The sequence below is a fragment of the Bombus huntii genome, chromosome 11 (assembly GCF_024542735.1).
Source record: "Bombus huntii isolate Logan2020A chromosome 11, iyBomHunt1.1, whole genome shotgun sequence".
Lineage (NCBI taxonomy): Eukaryota > Metazoa > Arthropoda > Insecta > Hymenoptera > Apidae > Bombus > Bombus huntii.
Window position 1 is genome coordinate 12,864,954 of NC_066248.1, and position 24,515 is coordinate 12,889,468.

General features: G+C 38.5%; 1 protein-coding gene across 2 annotated transcripts in view; it reads right to left on the bottom strand.

The window, feature by feature from the left end:
* The window catches only part of LOC126871147 (uncharacterized), a 222,338-nt gene that overhangs the window by 121,053 nt on the left and 76,770 nt on the right, over positions 1-24,515 (bottom strand). The gene's annotated exons all lie outside the window — the stretch shown is intronic.

The window sequence follows — 24,515 nt, forward strand, 5'->3', positions numbered from 1 at the left end:
GAAACTTGCCGATCGATTTAATCGTTTGAAATTGTTTGGAATCCTCTGTATAATGTTTTTCGTGATTCTGATCGGTCGTTGCATTCGAGGTTTATGATTCATCCGCGCAATTGTTGATCGTTGAACCTAATCGGCGTGTTTTACGTCATGAAATTGCATAACGATCGACTGAAAGGAACAGAACGAGGAGTTTACTGCAATTTCAATTATTCCAGTGATTTATGATCTGATTTATATCACGTTTTGATTGAAAACCTGGCAGACACGACGAAACGTAACCGACCATCGATTGGTCCGGTGCCCGAAACCAGTCGCTTGTTATTCCCACGGTCAGATGCGCAGGAAATAACGGGAACATCCTGGCGATGATTACGATAATGTTAAAACATGGCCAGCTCTCACGAAATTAATGACTGCCTGAGCTCGTATGGTCTATTCATTCGTGCCTGCTGCCTGCTGCCGAAGGTTATCGAACTTATGGGACCCATCCACGAGTCCGTTGCCGCTAATGGCTGTCGTTTGTCGCCATCGACTTTCGAGCACCCTCTTGAAACCAAAGTCTTGTTCCTTTGTTAAAACATATGAAATATGTAAGATCTTTGCTTGAAACTTTTAAAAAAGGTACAAGGGTTGAGTTCGATATGAAGGTAGTGATAAGAATATTAATAAAAATATGGCAAGTGAGAAAAAGTTGTATTTCTTTGCTATAGTATATGAAACGTGTAAGGTTCTTGCTTGTAACTTATAAAAATAGTATAACGAAGGGTAAAGTTCATACAGGTAACGATAAGTGGTAATGATCTTTCGGTAAAAATATAATGAGTGAGAGAACATGTAAGGCCGTCTCAATCGATTTCCTGTAGTTACCTGTACCTGAGTGAGGATATCTCCTTCGACCAGATTTGATACCTCGAATAACACATATAAAAGGCATTTACATGTTCCGAATCAAAATCAGATTATTAAAGATTAGCAGAACAAAATTTGTCAGAATTGTAATACATCTAATTGTACGATAATAAATTTCTAGACGAATAATGAAACGAAGAAAAATTCTATTGAAAACAAATACCGATACACTGCTCCAGATAAATCTCCGATTCGATCAGATTCAATGATAGGGATCTTGATTCGTATTTCGCAAAGGTTCGAAGCATGGCAAAGAGAATCGGTCTCGCCTCGTTACAGCGAGATCGGCTTTAGTCGTCGCTAACGAGCGATTAGCCGACATTGGTGCTACTGGGCGAAGAAACTGATGGTAACGAGGTCACGAGTAAGTAGACAGGCAACAACGTTTCGCTTTCGTTATCGCTCATCATTCGCTAATTACGTAAGCATCGTGACAGTGAACACCACTTTGCACGTCGAGCTGGTAAAAAAAACGAGCATTTTGCAAAACGATAACCGTAGAAAATCTCGAAACCAGAATGGCTACTCTACGAGAAAAAGAGCAAAAGTTTCTCGTTGATGTCTCGACAAGCTTTGCGCATTATTTCACGGGATCAACTTTCTTTTTTTTTTTTATCTCTCCCCATTACTCATCCGAAAATGCCATTTTAAATTCAGTTTCTTGTTCCGACCGATGTTATTACGAGTTTTTCTGATATTTTCTCCAATTCCTATTTTTATAAATATTATGCATTATTCAATTAAAAACGGGAACAGGTGTTCATACTCGTGTATGTTATGATCTGTGAGTTTCTATCATCTAATTTGCTAATCCAAACTGACGTTTCAAGAAACGGAATGACTTACAAATTTTTAAAGCAAATTGTAAAATAAGATTGAAGCGAGAAATTACACGTGGTAACAACGATTCTTGAATGATTTTTCATCAAACGAATCTTCATTTGAGAACAGAAAACATCGATTGAATAGAAAATAAACCAATGGGCGTGAAGTTAAAGTGAGAAAAGATGGTATTTGGCGTCTACAGAGATTACGGTCTTTCAAATAATTTCGTGTGATCGGTCGTGTTACCGACGAAACATCAGGAGTTTACATAAATACATAGCTGGGAGGAGTGTTCCAATTGTGAATCATTTTCATCGGGAATGTAGGTGCCCTTAAATTACGTCGGTGAACGGATCGGAGCACTGTGTACCCCAATTACAGCCAGGAGCTACGAAACTTGGATTCTTAATGCAATCGTCTCTTGTTGTGGTAAATAGTTAGGAATGCCTCGGCTCATCGAGTCATTCTGCTTCTTAACGAATTCCAAGCGAACTCTTTTAAAGTAACAAACAATTTCAAACAATTTCAAAGTAAACACGATAAAGATTCATTTGCGATAGACAATGAAAAAACAACTACATGTACTTCCATTTGGTTAAGATCTATCTTGCAATTATTCTTAGGAGAAACAGATTTGTTACCACGAATATGTATTTAACAGATCTACCAGATAAGATTTTATTCTTGGAATATAACAAGTGAAAAAGCAATTCTGACAGGATATCGCAATTATCTACCTCCAGACCCATTAATAATTAATTCGTCGATAAATCGATCAGTACAGAACCGTTTTCACGATCGAGCAACAAATCCCACGCGAATATCACTATTCCCTCTATAATCAATCAGAGAAACCAAAGTAAGACGCCAAGTGGAAACCAAGGAGCGAGAGAGCAGAAATTTATACGTCGCTGCGATTATTACGAAAAATATTTTAAAAACGATCGATCATGCTTTTATATTTATATACACTTTCCACTCTACGAGTATTAGCCTCGAATATTACGTATTGGGTTAAACAATGAAAACGAACAGCGAACAATTGTAAAACAATAAGCAACCTGAATTTAACTGTCTAAAAATCTTGTAAACTTGATCCCTCTGGTTTAAGCGATCAGACGACAAATCGCAAGCGAATATCTCTACGCTCTGTACAATCGTTGAAGGAGACTAAAGTAAAACACCAAGCGGAAGCTGACGTACAAGGAAGCAACATATTTTATGCAATCGGTGCAATTAACCACTCGCGCATCTCTTGGCTCTTAACCAACCTCTTGCAACGAATCCCGAAGCACCGACAGGCTCTTAAACTTCTTGGAGTCGCGTCAAGACTAACCACGGAGTGGTAACCAACCAACCCGTCGTGCGTCTTATGCAATTGACGTAATCGACCGAGAGAATATGTTCGGTTTTTGCTTTACGAGCAACAGGCCCGTAATTATTCGCGCGAAGGAAATGCCCTCTTCCTGTGTGAAAGCCTCGCGAAGAAGCACTAATCGGCAGAAAGGAGGAAAGGAAGAAACACTAATTGTCGTAGGCGTGTACCAGTAGCCTAAATCAAAGCGTTAATCCGTTAACGTTGACCTATAGAACTCTCTTCGCGAGTGGAACGTTATTATGGTCGGTGAAACTCATGGGAAAACGGTTTCAACCGACGCAGAAACGTGCTTTCCAAAGATACTACTGGTTATTTATGCACGTATCGTAGCCACCAAAAGGGGCACAGAGCAAGCCAGTTCTTTGGTGCTGTGCGGTTTACGATGCGCAGATTGCTGGGTTATGTGTGGAAGCGTTATGCAAGCTAATTAATTCGGCCGCAAAGCGATCCGTTTTGACTCAAGGTACTGTTAAATAGCGAACGTTTCGTACGGAATGGGCCTGCTTAAGTATACCGTTTGTTTTTAATGAATGAAGAGAGGATACGGACTCGTTCGCCTGATCTCGTAGCGCGGTTTCCGACTAACTTTATGGAGTAATGAAAGTAAGACTCTGATAGCTGCAACGGAGGAAAGAAAGTAGTGTTACTGATGAATTTAAATGACTCGAAATTACATTGTGTAATTTTTGTACTCAGTTTAGTGACCATTATGTAACTCCAGTAATCTTCAATTTTGGAGAGCAAGGAAATTTAAGAAATATTATATCTCGTAAATAAATCAAACGGGAATCGCGAAATAAATATTTTTATTTGCGGAATGTGTCACGAATCGACTGTAGTAATATTTGGACTTATCTAATTTTTACAATCCAAAAATTTGTACAGAAAAATATACACTGCCACTTAGAAAATCCCCGACGATTTTAGCATTTTATAGAAACGAAACAATTTCAAAAATTGATTTCATACCAATAGATTCTCACTTAGTATCGATTAACTTCCACTTGGAAACGTTCTTTCTTTAACCTATCAGGATCAAAAAAAAAAGATATCGTGACAATTGATTTATGAGTGAAATTTTCTGCACATACAGTTCGCGTGTTTCATGCAATGCAATATTAAAAACGGTAGAAACGTGTCTTGAGGAAGTGTAGATAGACAAACGTGGTATTTCGCTTGCAAATATCGTGGCAGGAATAGACCGAGAGGTTAGACGAGATGTGAAGAGGTTTTCTCGGGGAAACGTCGAAGCTGTATATTGCTCGTGAGCAGAAGCTCTCTGCATACATTACGTCCGTGCTCGTAATAATGTGCGCTATGTTTCTCGACTGGTTCCGATGTAACGTAAGACGTAAGCCACGCCAATAGCAGCGCCTTTATGTTACGATATTGTGTAACAGGATAATATTATCGCAGAAACAGCTTCCGACACTTGCTTCTTCGTGCTCGGGCTGCGTGTAGTGTCACTTCATCCGTGATTTTCTTAATGTTCCTGGTAGCGGTGATATTATCGGGATGAATGACGTTTAAATAACACGCGTTAGAATATCGTTTGATACTCGAGATGTATATAGTAACGTTCTATTTATGATTATGAAACGAATCTTTTTTTTCGTTTAATCTTTTATAACATTATTTAACATACATATAAGTTACATGTATATACGTTTACTTCTTAACTTTATCATCTTTCCTATTATTGTATTATTCTATTTTACTAATACACCATCCTACTAACTACTAAGTATTATTTCTCAAATTCCAGACGAAACAAACAAGACTTATTAAATTTCTAAACAAATCTAATCTTTAAAAAATACCAATTTGATTCGTCGTAAGGTAATCACAAAGTAGAAGGATACAAATGATAATAAACGTGGAATAACCGTATTGTATAACAACTATTTCGTAATCCGCGTCGCATTCATACCACTCCCCCCGCTATACCTGCGTCATCAAACAAAATAATTCAATAAACATTCACTGTTATCCCCGTACATGCTGCCACCAATTGTTGCGTGTACACCGGACAATTGACAACGCACATAATATCCAATTCTCCGATTACACAATGGGAAAAAGGATCAATTTGCATTCAGCGACCCCGGCACGAAACGCGATTCGTTCCCCTCGGTGTCCATCGGACGCAATGATTCACAATAGAGTTACAAGAGTTACGGCTCGATTGCCACACATTATCCACATTCCACGTTGGCGATCGAAGGGATTCCCTCGGCTTCCTGGTGAAACGCAATACCAGATTTCAATCCGCGTGGCGCGCGTGTGCATCGTGGCTATGCCCCCATCGGTGAAATCGAGATAGCAAAACCCTCTTATCTGGGAACATCTATCAGAGACCTTTCGACCCCAGTGATTCGTCTCTCTTGTCGAACGTGCCTACATACCTTTAAACTTAAACGATTCGTTCCATTCCCTCGTACCGTTCACTCGGTCAATTCTGATCGCGTCAGGGGCGTGCTTCTTCCTATTTCACGACTTTTGTGGATCATCGCTCTATGCCTGATGCTTTAGGAAAAATATCTGCATCGTATATTTGTCCTTTGAAAAAATTTACCTTGGATGACGATAAGCGAGGTTGTGAATAGAGCGTTGTTATCAAGCTTCATACTTGGGAAGACGTTAAATCGTTGCTATTGACATTGAACTATAGTCCAACCTTACCTATAGTAACCTTATCTATAGGTTCATCGAATAGAAAATTGTGTATATTGATTCCTTAATGCTAATAATGAGAAGTTGGATTTACGTAATATTTGCTGTTCTAACGTTATAAGTTATTATACGAGAATGAATCATGAGAAACAGCATACTTAGATATTTGATTAAGTATTTTCACACACAAATACCTACCTTGCTTTTGGATTATAGGAATTGAAAAAGTGCATCGATTGGTGTATAAAGAGTAAATATTTTAAAGAATATCGATCAAAAAATGAACCTGAGAAAAAATTTTTTCCAATGTTACACGTGTCTCTCTCTCAATCTTTTCTATAAATTACAAATTTTCAAAAATAATCGGCTCAATAGAAAGAAAAGAAGCAACATCGTTACACGATGCACTGCAGGCATAGGATCGTTTCCCGTCTCTTCGCTCATTTAATCCTATAATCAGCATCTGAAGACGTTCGTTTAGCGAGTGGGAGTACACGAGGATCACGAGAGAAATCGTCGGTAATTTCAACGACGTTCGAACCACCGTGAGAAGAGATCCACAGGTTTGTAGTACGCACCTCTGCTACCTGATTGTTCTTAAGTGCTTTCAGATTCGCTTGATCGGCGCACGATGTACCCGGTGAAATCATCGTGCTTGGGAAAGATTAAATACAAGTCGAAAGACGATAGTAAATCTCGATACTACAAATAATTACACAGTATTCGTTATTATGTACTGAAATGATGTTTTATACGCAGATGAAAGAATCATGTGAGAATTTATTACGATTCTTATCAAAATGTTACCTGGTGGAAATAAACGATTAACATTGCTTAAAAAAATAATCTTACACGTTGTATGAATCGACTTTTATACGGGATATTAGAAACAGATGCGAAATTTATATCACAACGATTAGTTATTATGGGTTCCTTTATCTTGTCCTACTTTCCTCTCCCTTCTCTATGAATATTAAAAGAAAATAAGCAAATATCTTTGTTCGCTGAACAAAAATTTCGCAAATGGTTTCGAAATTTAACCCAGATCAAAGTCAGTATTTTTATTTCATCTCGACTCGAAGTAAACTAAAGTGATGTTACATTTTATTTCGATCTAATTTATAATGTTTCTTTTCTTCGTTTTTAATTTCATTCGAAACTTAAGTCAAACCAAGCTAATAGATATTTTCAATGAATAATGAACAAAACAAAAACACAAATGAACAAGAGTATCCCACAGAACGATATGTTCTCATATAATTTTCACTGTTGTCACATAATGAGAGGAATGAGTGCGTTTAGAGTTTACGATCTCAAAGTATCGTTACTTTCCATGTCCGGCCTGTAAGTACTTTTTCACGCTTGACCCGCGAAGAATCGTCGGAGCCAGACGTTTTCACAGCGTTTTACAAACATCCGGTGACTGGAGCAGAGAAAGTTGAAGAGGAAGCGCAGCCGGACCGCGTAATTCACGTCAAGGCGCGCGTCTCCGCGTTCGTTCTAGGACGATTTCATGGTAATTCGTAACGATGCCCATAAAGGTCAAGCCAGAAGGAACGAGCTGCTGGCAAGGAGTTCACCAAAAATGGCTCGGCAACACGTTGCTCGCCACGATTTACGATATTGATTTTAAAAACGATCGATTGTGTGGTATCGACGCGGAAGAGAATCTTCTATTTAAGCAGCATTCGTGCCTTATTAGAGCGCTTGAAATATCGTGTGATTAGGCATACAATCCCTAATTAGGCAATTTAGGCTATATAATGAAATTGAACACTGAACAATAGTAAAATCACTAACCACATTGGACTTGCTGAAAATTTTAAACTTTTCATCCAAATAAATCAATCAATTCATTCAAGTTCATCATTCAGTTCGTTTCTACCATCTCGATCGTATGTCATCTCGTCACCTTAATCAACGAAGTGCTTTCGTGCAATTAATTATCTGCGACTGCATGCAGAATTTACGAAACATTGATATACAAACTGAGATATGAATTACAAGGACATCACGAGGTATGGACATTAAATAGGATATCACTAATGTAAAAATATTCATTGATTCTTGCAAAAATTAATGAAAGACTCGGAAACTTAATATTCTTGTCCTTGAATTTTGCTTTTGATCTTTTTTAAATTATCTTGCAAGCTTCATTATTGTTGAAGCAATAGCATTGTCAAAGCATGCTTGTTGCAAGCATTATTATTGTCAATATCCAAGGTTCTCAACATTATCGTACGTAAAAGACACTCTGTACGACCAATTGTCAATACTATGTTAAGAACCCTGAATATTGACAATAATATTGATCGTCTAAACGGTCCGTAATAATTTAGTTCCTAGTTGCTTAAAGATTCATTAGATAATCTATAATTCTGATAGTATCGTGACCATCCTCTTACGTTCCTTTTGCTAGAGTAATGATACTTGTCCCGTACTTGACAAATGATGCTCCAGTAGACAATGTAGAATTTCTTCACTTCCGACGCGCAAGATCAGTTCCACCTTACATCGCTTTCGAAGATGTAATCAAAAAATCCCAATAGGTATCTGTTTCTCAAGCAATCCACCTGATGAGTCTCGGTTTTAGCTCTCTTTACCCCGATGACTGGGCGAAAGGATTCTTTTGTGCGTCCAAGTTTTCGAGTTCGCAGGACTCGTCTGACTATCGACCGAATCACCTTGTACAATGCCGTGTGCATAAAGAGAAGTCCTCAGCTTGCTGCCGGCAGCGTCGAAATTAATTCTCGTTACATTGCAACAGATAGGGTTCGTGATAACACAGAACGCGCAACAGGTACATAGATCGATCGTGCCTGACAAATTCAGCACCAAATGATACGATGACACGCGAACTCTCTTTCCTGACTCGTCGCTCAATCTTCCATCGAAAAGTCAGTTGCAATGATTAACAATGTAATTACCCAGTTTAGTGACCCGCGAATAATTAATAAGTTACATCGCGAGAATCTGATATTCCTCTTTCCTTTAATGTACTAGAATAATAAATACATTGCAAAACCCGAATACAAAATACACTTTGAAAAAAGAGATACTTTGTCATAATGCTATAAATATTTTAATCTTTTCAAACTTCAAATTTAACTGTTTCAAACTCAAAAGCATTGTGCAAAATTCTTGGAATTTCTTTTTATAATCACAATATAAATTCGATAGAATCCAATAGTGTGAATTGATTGAAAAGAAACTAAAAACAGCAATAAGCGTATGGTAATGGAGGAACGTATAGACTCGCAACCACTGGAAAGTTCATCGTTCTCGAGAGTTTCCCGAGGAAAAGAGTTCCGCTGAATCATTGGTAGACGAACGGCGCACGCGGCGCATCATAATGATCTGCCGGCGAGGGCAGAGCATAGAAACCGCGAATGAAAAATCACTGAACGAGCAAGCAACAGTCCAACGAACATCTCCAGGACCGCGGCCCGGTAATTTATGGTACGGACAGCGTGACGTGAGAACGCGCAATTTACAGGCGCGAATCGTTACGACATCTATATACACAAGCGCTATTTAATTTCGTTTTGATCGGCGCTCATGGATACTCTGCCGAGTATATTTGTTGTAACCATTTAAGAATACTGGATCCTAATGGTTTTTCAATTATCTGGCTTCGAGCAAACGAAAGATTTCTACGCCGGTGACGATGTTGTATCGCACAAAGTCAACTTGATGCAAACACTCGATTATACGAAGAAATACACGAGTATGGATACGAAGTATTTGATAACTGGTGATAGAAAATTTAATAGATGTTTCTATAAGTCAAAATAAGAGGAAAATGAAAAATTTAAAGCTCTATTTAATAAGTATTAACGTTTTAACTTAGTTTGAAAATTTGTTTATTAGTTACTGACATTTAAACATTTGAATCTTTCGTCATTAATTATCGATATTTTAGCATTTCAATATCCCTGAGATCCAGTAAACTGCTGCACATAAATGAATAGTACCTATGGTACAGTACTTAACTATAACAAGTATAATATTTTAAGATCTCGTTTGACGATTAGCGTTTTATTCGCTAACACTACCTAATCTTTGTGACAATAAACGAGAAAAATCGCTCAGCTGCATCTAGTCTAAAATCATCAGGTCCAATTTCCAGTAATATGGAGCTAGTTTAATTTTGTCGAGGCAATTAAACAGAGAGAAAAAGTACGCTCAACGAGAGTACTTGCTTTGTTTTTCATAGTGGTAGGCTGACGTGACAGCCACTCGTAATTCAGACTAGGTGAATATCAGGTTTGAACGGCAAAGAGGCGTTTCGAGCTTGGTTCTACCGATAGATTTGCCGAGATAACCCTTAATGCCGTGTTAATTATCCGTTGCTGGCCAGCAATTACCATTGGAGTAGCAGCACGCCCCAAATTCCAGGCCTGCCATGCTTTATGAAAAAAGTATTGTACGGCGATGGAACCGGCCCCCGATCGTGCCAACGATGCTTTATCACTTTTTTTCTCAACACACTGGCCCTTGTACACGCCACTTTTTGCGGCCTGTATTTGTGGGTTGGTCTGGTGAGGTGCTGCAGGGCTTCGTTTTTATATTTGCAGAGAGAAACTCGAGACATTGGCAGGCCCTCGCGAGCACTTTCGTTAATTTTAATTGCGCTCTTTCGAATGATTAATAGAAATTATAACCGAAAACAATTGAAGATTACTTGGAAAGTTCAATGCATTTTTCTTATGAACCTTTATGAGGTAATGAAATAATTGAACAAATGGATCTTAGGCAGGTTCAATTCTATCTGTCCAATTCGATACATATAATATCATGTCATTATTATTCATTTTGTTCTTTATAAAACTTATTTAAGAGGCATAAAAAAGATTCCAAGACTCCAAAGACTTGTAAAAGTTAGCTGAATAAATTGTACATTATTTATATATATACAAATTGTACAATATTTTGTACATAGAGCAGTAAGTTTCTATGCGAACGAACTATCGTTTAAGTGAGTTTCAAATGAACTTTATTTGGAATTAAATGACTCACATGCAATATTTCGAAAGATACAAGCTAGTTGCGTAGGGTGTGATTTGCGAGTTCCATAATTAAATTCCTGTTTCAACCACACGAGAGAAAGTGATAGGGTTAGTCAAAATCAAGTTGGAACGAATTTCACAACAAATTTTTCATTGACATTTTTACCATTTCACTGTGGTCGAACCGCATAAAAATTCGTGACACGCGTATAAGAAAATAACAAGGACGAACCGACTGTTCGCAGCTAATACTTCGATATCAGCCAAATCGTCCACTTAGCGATGGTTACGATGGAATTTGCGGTCGAGGAGTTTGCGCTTTACCCATGATGCCACGATGAAACGTTCCCTCGTGATCGACTTTCGATATTATCTCGCGGGGCAAAGCTATGGATTACAGCTACGAAGTATACGTACTAAAAGTTATAAGATACAATTGTTGAGAATTGTGGATCTTAATTGCCGAAATGAAAGTAAAGGAACACTAAGGTTACACTTAGAATTCATATTGGAATAGTTTTAGATTTATTTAATAAACAATTTCCAGGATCTTCGTCGATATACATTTGCACGCGTCTCAACATTTTCTTTGTCTCACCATCTTCCATACCACACTGCCAACGGAACAGTTGCATTCATCTGTTTTTCGAGACGCCGTGCACACACATACTTCCACACACTAATATTCACATACGTGTGTCACTACCACGCGGCCAATCTAGTCTAGTACACAAAATTATACTCAATTATACTATATTATATCTCAATGACAATATCTATAGAAACTTCGGAACATCCAGATTCAACGATCTGAATTTCCTTTAGTTTTCTTTCTGAATAATCTTTTTCGCATTAAAATATTTCAATAATCCTCGTCAGGAACAAATAGAAAGAATGAAACGTATAAAAGTCCAACTAGCTGTATATAATATGTATAGCGCATACAAGTGGAGGTAATAAATTTCTCGACGAGTAGACGCAGAAGAGATTGTAACAATTTGATCATAATTACGAGAGGCGATACGATCGTCATTTGGCCGCAATTACGTGTCTTGATAGAACGCGTATCACTCTCGTAACAGGTTTCTTCTGTGAAACATAATCCGCTCGGTGAGCATCGATACGACCCTCAAAGGGATCCATGTCTGAATAAGCAGCGTTAAATTCAAGCAACACGAAGCGAACACCGCGATGCGTCCCGCGTGCACGTGATGTTGCAGTTCGTTGCAATTAAACCTCGCAGGCAATTGGCGTGCCAGTCCTGTTATTACGATCAGATAATCCGAGCGTAACGTTCTACGAGAACAGGTGGATGGTTCAAGGGCACCGTGTGGCCTCTAATGCACGAAACCTTCCCTCGTCTGTCTTCGCTGCATTTTCACTTTTGCCCAAGTTCGTGAATCACAGCGTGGCGCAACACGTTTCGCTAATTGGATAAATCCATTCATTTTGATGAAACGCCCAGCAACTTGGACGGTGAAAAAACGAATTTAGTAGAACGAAAGTAGGAAGAATAAGGGGGATGAGTTTATTATTCTCATGAGAATTCTACAGAAGAGTTTACGATCTTAAAGAATGAAAGATAATGAAATTTACTCATTGACGTTATTTGGATCATCGCGATCAAAGTAGCAAAGTGTAATTTCACTAATTTGAAAAGTTTATTCAGAGAAGCAAAAAAATGGCACACAGCGTACTTTAAGGTTGCACAGTTCGATAATTTCCCCGCGGAGACACGCGCTTACTAACTCATTTTTACTAGGCAATATATTCCGAAGTGTTTTCTCGAACGTTTCGTGCGCGAGTCCGATATATCACGATGGCAATCAACATTATCTCACATCGCCCCGTCCTCTAATTATAAGCCGCCATTGAAAGATATACATTTCTCAAAGTTGTTTCGTGCCTCGAGGGTGCATTGTCCTTTGAGAACATATTAACTGAACGACCATAGAATAATGTTAAAAACGCAACAGTCCAGCCATCCCTTCGATAGTGTCCAGTATCACTATTCGCCATATTTCATCTGTGCTTTTCGTGCGATACTCCGTTCATATTTCAGGCTTATCAACGCGTGCCCAGAAGGTCTCACGCTCTATCTTCCCCTTTTTTTCTGCTCCGTCTACGCCACCCCACAATTATAGTATGATTTTTACGAAAAAATGCAACGAGATCCTTTATTCATTTTTATACAAGGCCATAAATAATGCAGATACGACGAAATGTGTGTCGATGGGAATTTTTCAAGACAGCGCGGCGTCTTTCGCTCGAAGGCGGGCTCATCGAAAAAGAACCAATGATTCATATACATATTAATACCGCCTCTATCCCCCTTTTAAACTCGTATTTATAGCTCTCCGAGAAGCAAAGCTATGCTGCTAAATTCCATGAACCAGTTCCTTCGCGTATTATTCGAAAAGGAATTGTATTAAGAGCGATCAGATAAATCATGCGTCTATAGTCAAATACCAACATAACGATCATCCTATCGTTCTAAGCGATATTTATTAACAATACATTGGCTTCAAAGTCCAATCCCTATGATTGCTTAAATTCCGATCGATTAGTACATCGCTGATAATCTGAAAATCGGATTTTGATTGTTCGAATCCAATGAAATTCAATGCAACGCTTTCATAGTGATTAGGTACGATTTTAATTATCTCAACGCTCGTTGTCTGTTCATCTAGCTGGTCCTTTTCCATTTACATTTAAATATTTAACAATTAAAATACCGGAAGGCTTATCCGCGGAGCTGTTTAAAACCATAGATACAACAATCCTGTTCTAATCATATACCTGTGTAATGCAAGTGACCGGAATGGTATGATAATAGTCACGCGATTTCCAGCAATCGAACTGATCGATTGAACGATCGAATAAACGATAGTTAACAACAGGGTAATTTGATGGCTATAGTTGATTGTATAGAATTTTAATCGCACAACGACGAAAGAATATTCAATTTTTCGAATCTTTTATTTAAAATATATATTATGAAACAAATCTTTATCTCGAAAATTCCAAACGAAAGATACGGTAGCTTTATTCATAAATAGGAAAGATGAAATGCTTTATGATAAATACCATTCGATGCATTCGTGATTTCGCTTCAGTGATATGTAAGGCCACAACTATTTATTTATTCGACAAGATAAATGGAATCTCTTCCAAATCACAAATTGCGATTTCTTCATTTGGTGAAACTTCGAAGTAAAATATCCAACGTTACGTATAACGATGTAGCCTGGTATTTGAGGCAAGTATGAAAAATTAGAAAAATGAAAAAAATACAAGTTTCTGACTCCATCTAAGTATAAAATTTACCATTCAAGTTCAAAGTTCGTACGATTGAATAAAATAATAAAATTCCATCGAACGATTACCGCGTTTTCTCGATAGAAAATTCTGTTATTGCAGAACGTGAGTCGTTCACCTAAGGTTACAATGCGTCTTAAACGAACATCGATGCGAAAACAGTCGGCGGCGGAACTCGCGGACGAATAATTATTATTGAATCATCCGATTACGCGGCGTAATCTCACGGCTGATCTCTACGCGGATTAAAACGTTGCAACGTTTTTTCTTAAGGGATAAATCCGGTTCCTCGACGCGATAAAAGCGTTTTAATTAAGTATTGAACAGCGTACGCTTGTTATTTATTTTCATTCGTTCCATTATTCATTCGCCCCTATCCCATTTCTTCGCCTATCTTCGCAACACAGTTTCAAATTAAGCAGAAGACTCAACTTCGTCCTGAGACCACTGTAATTCCTATCTCACGACTAACGATCGTTGTTGAACTCATTTTCTCTACTTACGATTTTTTATTAAATTCCGGTATTCTGGAATTCATCGCAGCTTCACTTTTCAGTAATTTAATTTTAGTCTTGCGATTACAAATGCGTATATTATGCTTTTAGTGCCTCCTTGAACATTTAAAGAAACGAAAACTACGTTCTTGAATATCAGTTATGCAGACTAATATTAATTAAATTAAACTAACAATTAAGTGAACACAATAACTAAACTAACATTATTCCTTTCTTACAAAATATCGTGGGCTTCTCACCGAACAAATTTTTATAAATACGAGTAAAGAAAGAAAATCTAAGCGGATATTTTATATATTTCTTTATATCATATGCACTTTGTACATTTTTGCAGCTTCTTTCCCATAAATCCAAAAATATCCGCAGTCTAACGACTCCAAACTGTCGACTAATGGTCTATATGCTGCATATATTACACATTTTTTTTAAACATCTTTCATTTTGATCTCTCCGATACAAATTTCATATCGTAGTCGTCGTTTAGTTCTAGAGTTAACAAAGTGGTGCTCGAACCGAGGCTCGTGTCGCGGTGCTTGATAAGTGCGAATGTAATGCGAATTTCGTTGGTGGTTTTATTGTGAATCGAGCTAGTCGCGCACTTGCCAATTTACGAGCAACTTGTTCAGCTGGTAGCTGAACTAGGTGGAGCTCTCTTGTACACACGGTAGTAGTACGCGACCACGATAAAACGTTCCGTTCGAAGGGTTGCCGGTGCGTGCTGGCGCAGATAAATTTCGAGTGTAGAAAGCGATTATAAGCGACGTTGATTAATGCTACCGTAATGAATGGGCATTCTATAGGACTTACCAGCATGGATGGGTGTATACTGATGGACCTTATCTTATTGGTATAGAAGGTCGCGCAAGAAATAATGTTTTTGCGATGAACCACTCGGATAATAGACGACTAATGGCTGATGAGCTAAGGTTTGTTTGCAGTTAATTGATTATTCAAGAGTCTTTTCTTAACTACGAATATAGACATTCTCCCACGATCTTGCTACGTACTCTGACACTGAACTATAAACATTACAATAATCGAATCTGTGTTTGTAAACTCCATTAAGAAAAACAAAACTATATATAGTGGCTCGCAAAGTGATATAATGAGTTCTCCATGGTAAATATTCAAATATTTTCACGAGCTTACCCACAGAGAACTACTGTTCTTTAACTCTATTGAGGCTAACACAGTTATTGAGAAACAACAACTTCTGGGAGACCACCTTATACCTCCGAACGTCTTCGTTTTCCTAAAGCGATTTCATTGGCAAATGATCGGAGCTTCGATCGAAGTGAATTTAAACCGGTTTGCGTATGCGTAAAGTTGATCGAGGTAAGGATAAAAAAGGGGATAAAAAAGGACCAATAGCCACGTTGTTTCGAGTGACTACGACCGGAGAAACGTTCGCGCGATATCTTCTCGCGGAATCCGGAGCGGAGACGCGTCTCTCGCGAAGTGAGCCGTGCAAACTTGTCGCGTAAATCGTATCAACTCGGTGTGTGTATAGTGCGGCACCGCGGTGGCATGCAGAAACAACTGAACTGCGGCATCGTAAACCTTAATTTTTTTTTGTACCTACCTGTTGTTCCTCTCTGTCCTTCTGAGTCCTCTTTCCCTCTTTCGGTGAATGGAAGCTGCCTCTTTCGCTCCGCTAGCAAGTGGAGCACGCCTATAAAATAAATAGCGGCGAACCTTGCCTGCTTCGGTTGCTATTGAACTTTAGAAGTCGCCATAAACCTTTCAGTACTCCTTTCTCCGTTCGTCGCGCTCGAGTTCGCGCGCTCCGACTCGTAAGCGCTGCGCTAGCCAGAACGCTGCTCGTCTTATCGACTCGCGATTAAATCGAGCTACGTCCTTTACCGATCGGAGTCAGTAAAGTTAACGAACCTCGAAGAAAAGGGTGAATGACCTCGTGTTAAATCTCTTGCTATGAGTTTTGACGTTTCCATTGAAATACAAACGAGGAAGATATATAACAGTTGAAGATCGCAAGAGAAAAATATGATAAGTTCGTTTTTGTTGATCCTCTGACTATTATGCCATTTGGTGGATAAACGTGAAACGGTTGAAGAGAGGAATAGCTTGATATTCAAATTAATATTCAAAGATATAAACCTTCTGAAAATATGTAGGTATTTATTACAACATTTAATACGTAAAATAAATTTTTATTCAGGATTCATTTCAACAAAATATGAATTTTCATAAGTATCTAGTTCATAAATCACTATTAATTCAAGTTTATAGGTATCAAAAGTAACTGTCCTTACTTCGGCAGATTGTTCACTAAACAATTTTCTAAAGAAATAACATTCTAAAATAACGTTGTTTCTTTTAAATTCTTGGTTTCCAATTTTTAAATTCGCAGCAGTTCGAAATCTCTGCTGGTAAATGATTCTGGAAATTTGATTACTGTAAAAAATATAAATTGGTCATTTTCGTCATTCTGACGATTTTAATATTACAGTAAACTGAGTAAGTGTTCTTGATCGGCACGTTCACGTGTGTTACAAGCCGACCAGTATAACATTCCACTCGTGAGAAACGCGCTCACGGCTACGCGATCAGTTTCTGTTAGATGATTCGATTAACCTAATGACAGTAGGTGGGCACGAATCTAGCGATTTTCCCGGTTAAATTCCCCGCGTTATGCACGCGAAATGAATTGCAGCACGATTGGCCTCGCGTCAACGATCGGTTGCGTTCGATCGACCACGATGACTTCGATGTCTGCTAAAGGCAGCTTCTCCTCGTGGGATCGCGTCATTTACTCTAGTTCATTCACTCATCGTGACTTTGACTCGCTTGCTGCTTCGTTTCTATGTAAGCTACTTTTTCCTGGGAACGATCGACTACTGTTTCAATCTGTCCTCGTGATCAAGACCTAAGTCTATTCTAAGCTAATGACGCACCTACGAGACGCGTAAATGTATTACTTATACTTATCATAATAATAGTAACTATGTGTGATTCAGAGATTTTACAATCCAAACGAAATTAACGGCTATTCGATATTTAGTTCTTGTATAATCTTTCAAGTTTAGGTAAATAAATTAGATAAATTTGAAGAAAGATTTTCGTTTTTATAATAAAATTTCGAACTTTACTGAAATATTTGCTATAGTTTCACGAAAGATCAAAGGAGGCAAATCTTTGTGTTTGCCTCTGTCGATTGGTGTAATTATTCTTTCCTCCATTCTTTCTCATTCAAAATTCAATCGTTCCAGAATTAGTAATTTAAGGTACTGATTAAATGAATCCATCTTTTCTATCTCTATGTTGAGAATCACATCTTCAATCCTCGTACGGAAACACAGATATACAATCACGTCGATACAAACTGTGTGTTAGTGTTATTACTATAGCATCACAATCAGCAAGCAACCATTGTTTCTCAAAGATAAAAAGTAGAGCCTTGAACTTATCTCGATAGTGCATTCCGAGAGATCGATCTGTCGAGCGATCACGAGTTCACGATCTATCATAGAGCCCTCTAATTGTCGATTAGCGATATAAGGGTTGGCCGATCGTGATTGAGAGTGCCTTCACGATATCGCGAAGGGGAGGAAGGGGAGACATCGAATAGGTCGAGGAGGTCTCTTATTAAAGTACAGACAAAATGATCGGGTCGTCTTTGAGGAGTGAGTGCCGCTTGTCAGCTTATTGTAGCACGGGGCAAACTAACGCAGCTATCCATTTATCGGCCTCCCATCAAGATAACAAGACTTTTTTCCTTCGTTAACAACGCTCACGAGGATAGCGCACGATCCACTGGACAAGACCCTTCATTATAGCCCTGCGTAATTAAGCTTTGTACACGAAAAGAATGGTTCCCTTTTACATTCTTTTTTCCTCTTCTCTCCTTCTGTCGTTTGGCCATCAACCTTAGTACTATCATTTTGCAGAAACGCCAATAAGTCGCGGTAATACGATGGCGCTATGGCGATGGTGTTAAACGATGTTACAAAAGTTCTTGGTTTTCATAGCAGAAATAAGTAGTCGTTTCGATATTTCATGATGCCACGATATAAAATAGAACAGAAAATACCGAAGTATGCTGTATAAAATGTTCTAGTTAAAATGTCGATAGTAAATACTGGAAAATTTATTTGTGATTCTGAGTTTTCACTTCGAACGATCTATGAATCAATATTCTATGCGATTTTGAAGCTCGTTAACGAAACGTTTCAGAGCAAGGGTTATGGATGATGAGTATATTTCGTGCAGAGAAGCGAGGTTTACGAATCGCGTGAGTTACGATCGTGGCCAGCGGCCACGTACCTATAACCGACACAATCGCGTCGTAAAAAGTTTAATCGCGTATAAAGACACGTACGTACCGCGAATCAACTTTCACGTCACGACGTGCAAAGTGGATGCGTGCCGTGAACTCGCGTCGATTTATTCTCGTTTTCGCGATACGCGTTCGACCATTAACATTGGCCTTCCTCCGCCGACCTGTGCCCTCGGGCGACAATTTTATTTCAAATTACACGTTCAATTTGAGGATCGTTCTTCATTAGCTCCCGTTCTGTAATTGTCGTTTATCAATAGCTAAATTGCCATTGAAACTCAAATGGAGCAAATAAGGACACGAGAAAACGTTGATACATCAATTATGATTATTCAAGGTACGAACGATATAACGTGTGAGAAGTAAATGAGGAACGATATACGGGCGAAAAATAAAAATTTCAGACGGGAGTAATTGGAGCCATTAATTCTCTAAGAGTCAACTGCTTCCAGTCGACTGAACGATGAAAAGCTAAATCGCGTGTTCGAATTACCATTTGAAGCGAGAAAACGAGATCATCAGTCCCGGCAACCTACGGCCTTCGCCTCGTTATATTTCTCCCCTATATTGTTAAACGAGATTTACGCTGCTCCGTAGCAGTAAACCATCCGCGATGCAGTTTCTTGGCACTCGGACTGATTGACCACCTAGCAAATGGTCGTACACCGACCTCGGGGATTAACACGTTTGCAGCATAACGCGACACGAACGACATTGCCTAAGAACGTGCGCTATTGTTGCTTAATCCGACGTTGATGTCCTTATCAACCGTCTATAAACTCGCATATACGATACACGTACAGTGGGTGACAAAAATATTTGAACATTTACCGTAAAAAACTAATAAGAAGTTTTGAAGTTACACAATTAAGGATACTGTGTATCTAACGCACAAAACGAAGTACGCGAACATTTTCTCGAGAACGCGGAGCGTAATCAATGATCGCAATACGATTATGGTTGCGTCAAGATCTTCCGCGCGCGAGAGATCGTATCGCGTCCCTCGTAGCTGTATCGTTACAACGCCGGGGAATAGTTAATAAGAATAACAGTGAGTAACGTTCCTCACAAAGCATCGTGCGGCCAGTCGAGCATGTGGATCCCCTTACATAACGCAATCGGCAATAAATGTACAGGGTGTGCCGCGAATCTATTGCCAACTGATTCAGTCGCTGGTTCGTACGTTTACGTGACGAATGGCAAATGTGAAGTTCTGTCGATATCGATTCGATGAATTGTGGGACCCTTGCCAGATAGGTTTGTCGTTGAATTGATTTGTGATTAGAGGTGATTGAGGTTGGAGGTAGATAGATTGGTGGCTGTGTAATTGAAGTTCCATGGCATTGATTGAAAGCAAACAAACATTAAGACGATGTGGTTTAATGACGATAATAATAACACGTTAGGTTATTTCCTATATTTCACTTTTATTACTATTGAAACAATAAAATTCTTTTTTCTCGAAACTACAAACAAAACTGTTCTCTGCGGATAGACAAAAAACGGTTATAAGTAATAAACTCGTTTCCCATGATCTTTAGTTCAACCCATAAATATCCTAATAATATTTCACAATGTATACACAGCATGACTTCGATCCTTATTATTTTCGTAATCTTTTGCCATCGAAACACACTTGAAAAAATAAGAGGTCGAAGCACTCGAGACTTTTCCCTTCTTTAATATCGTAAAATCTTTAAAGAATTAACGATTAATTCACGATACACCCTATGTATAATACCGATTTCTTCGTGAAAAAACAATCGTCTAACTCGCTGAAACGAGACCATCTTCGACATTAACCACATTTCATCTTCGTCCACTGGCAACACGATCGAAGATACGAGTTCTCGTAGACTTTAATAAACAAGTTGTCTTTCTCGCGCGTACATCAACTTTTCCATTAAACTTTCGACGAACCGTTGTCTCTCGTTGAACACCCACGCATTTCGTCTGACACGAGTCTCCCCGCGATAACAGCGCAGCGTAAACGTTTGTGATGTAACACACGAACCTCCCATCGATGCCCTAGAACCTCTCGGTGTCGGTGATTTACGGAATCCAACTGTTTGCGAGGCGTTTTGTGTACGTTTGTCGTTCCACGGTTACAAAACGCTCAATGTCCGGTCGGAACGAGAACCTTGCTTAGAATGTACCATCTAAATTTCTCATGGACGATTTACTGCTTCGAAGTTACATCTGGGGCAGTTCCACTCGAACGCGCTTACTGGATATTACGAAATTCTCTCTTCTGCCATGGATGATGCTTGTGATTCACAGAGTATCTCATAATGTATGGATTTTCATCCTTGAAACAGAATGTACTCAAAGCGAAACATAGTATTACGAAAAGAAAATAATTGCTAAGGAGAAGAACTATTTCTTCGACGCTATATTAATTTTACGTGAGAAAAATTATAAGAATAACGAATTAAATGATGATCAAGTAGATAATCCTCAATTTTTTGCATATGATAATTTCTTTATTTACGAATCCCCTAATTTTTGTGTGTCGTTTTATTTTTTAATTAATAGTCACTTTGTTAGAAACATTATTTTATAGTGACCAGAATTGACATAATCGAAATTGATTTGCTCTCATGGACTATCATGAAGTTGAAACTGATTGGATCGAATCGTTCGTGATTATAAAAGTTTCCTGTTAAGGAATTACCTAGTTAACGGGTAAAGCTTCTTGCAGACAGATTGAATTACGCGTCGGGGATTTCTAATGCTCGATTAGTACCCGTTTGGAAATTCGTGGCGGAGTGTTGGTTCTTGCTATTCGTGTGCAACGCCACGATACTCTTACAAAGAATACGAATGTGGCCATTGTCGCGAACAGTTTCTTTCACAGACCTCTGGAAAGCTGAGTGTATGGTGATTTTTTTCAGAAGACAGCGCGATACGTGGAACATGAGAACAATGTACCCAGGACAAGTGAAAGCTACATATATTTGATGCGTTATGTATTAAGATTCATGCGTTAAAACCGTTCGTATACATTATCGTATTCAGTGACCGCAACGATATTAAATATTCGAATTTTTCACACGATTCTTGAACTTAGAAAATCACGATGTAAAAAGGATTTGTTGTATTTATAATGTACAAAACGTCACGAGAAAGATAATGATAACTTTGATCCTAATAACTACGCTGTAAATATTTCGGACAAATTTACATTTTTACGAAAATAATTAAAAAGATAACATCCAGACAATTGGTATTTTTTCGCCTATTGTTCTATTATTGGTAGTACTATATAGTTTGAATATTTAATATATTTTTGTTCATTATGTACGTTCTATGCATTTCTGTATCTTGAAATTTCTCATCCGATACTGAAAAAGTATGAAAAATATTGACGAGTTACAACACTTCGAGTAGAATGAATATTTAATTTCCATTTCTGGTTAATTCTTTCATCGTGTGAAAGAATAAACAACGCGAATGAAACGCGCTGTTATAACACTGACAATTTAAGGGAGTTACCTTCATAAATTCTATAATGACTTTTACCATTGTTTTTAACATGCCCCGGTTTCACTACCGAGTTATTCGTGTGTTAATACATTCACCAAGCCTATACAGACACATCTATAGCAACTAAGAAAGCTGACCTCGTGGATGGCTCTATAAGGCTTGAAAAAAGCCGAACGTATGCCTCGAAGGTGCAATTTATGACTTCGTCATTAAAATGTATAAAGGTTCTGCTTATCACGTGCAACGTCGATGTATACGACGCGGTATATTGCGAGGCGGCCTTTTACGCCGCGAAGAAGCATCAGTTTCTTCTGCAATGCCTAACAGCGCCAACAAAAATCAAATCGTTCCAAAGTAAAACCTAAAAAACGACCAATAATTGTCGTAGTATGATTTGCAGATAACGAACGTCGTTGGAATAAATTGAAAGTTAATTGGACTTTAAAATTCAATAACGATACGCGTCGCTGCATCATTTATCATCCCTGACTGTGTTTCATGCTCACCCTAAACAAACAAAGTTAACGTTATTAATGACCAACCAAGAATTCTTCACTGAGGCATGGCTTGAAAAATATCTATCGCGAAAAGATCTCCGAGTTGTGTAAAAAAAGAAGGAGATCTAAGGAAAATCATTTCACTTTGCAAGCCGCAGGTAAAGAAGGTTTATAGACGTGCGATTTTAAAATCCAATATGTTGTCAGCGAATCTCAGGTCAGAACTATCTGTACATCTGATTTTCGGATTAAATACGTGTTGTGTTACTTTCTTCCATGAAATATTAATAACATTAGAGTTACGTAGACTAGTATTAATCGTTTCTTAAAAAACACCCTTCGTACACCTCAAACTATATCCTCCATAACGATCTCAAAATTCTTTTCGCTACAGAAGAAATAGGTAGACTATCATCAAAGTATCAAGCTGCACGAAATGTAACAAGAATGCTAAAACAATAGGCAGTTGATCTACTACAGGCGAGAGCAGAAGCAAGCCAAAATTATCAAAGATCAAGTACAAAGACCTAGAGGTCGGTATAAAGATCGGTATCGTCGCTGGATGATGTCTCTGCTCACGTCAAATCACATCACAACACATTTGCTTATTATTCTATATGCTAAAGAGTAGATTGTAAATAATGCAGAGTAAAATAAAAAAGAGTAAACACCGTGGGCCTATTTTCAAGTATTCCTTTGCAACTATTTCACGTTAAAATACTTCGTTTTAATCAACAAATGAAAAGCGATATCAAAATTCAGAAAATCAACAAAAGTATTCTTCGTCTGCTATTAATCACGAGGATCGATTTATCTCTTCTGCGTTTTTCCACGTCGCTTCAGAACGCATCGTAAACCGCTTACTCGAGTCTTCAAGGATTATCGACTAACGATTGCTGTCCTCCGTGAAGAGCTCGATGGGTGTGTACGAGATCCATTTTCGGAACGTTGGAGAAAAAAAGTTGCAAACAGCATGTCGTCACTCGGAGCCACCCCGCGGCCTCGCGACCGACTTTATACGGCTCGCGATGCGAGTTAAAGAATTCTACGATCGAGAGTAAATCCTGGCCTCGTTCGAGAGGAACGACAGCTATTCCACGCGCGTAGGCATACGACAAGTTTGGAAACGACACAGTTATCGCCAGCTGATTACGCTAGACTTCCGAAGGAAAATCGACCAACCGTAACACGATCTCAAATCGTAACATCTTTCCCTGATCCATCCTGCGCGTCAACGATGGCAATTCCACTTTCCATTGTTCCAGCTTGTTACATTGTGCTCCAGATATGTCTCGATACGTCGTTCGAAGCATCTTTGTGGAACATTTAATGGCCCAAACACGACACCCTATTTCTTTCACGATGCCTGTTGGTTTCGAACAGTTACGAAAATTCATAGGATCTCATGATTTTGTAACCGTAAAGCATTGTGCTTGTAGTTAACGAGTCTACGACGGAACCTCGTAAAACCAAGGATATTTACCTCGAATCCCACGAATCTCGAGTTATTTACGGACTCTACAGGTTCACAGGTATCGAATCACGCGAGTTAACGATCGTTGATATCAGATTCTGCCAATCACCATACACTACGGATTCAGAATCTTT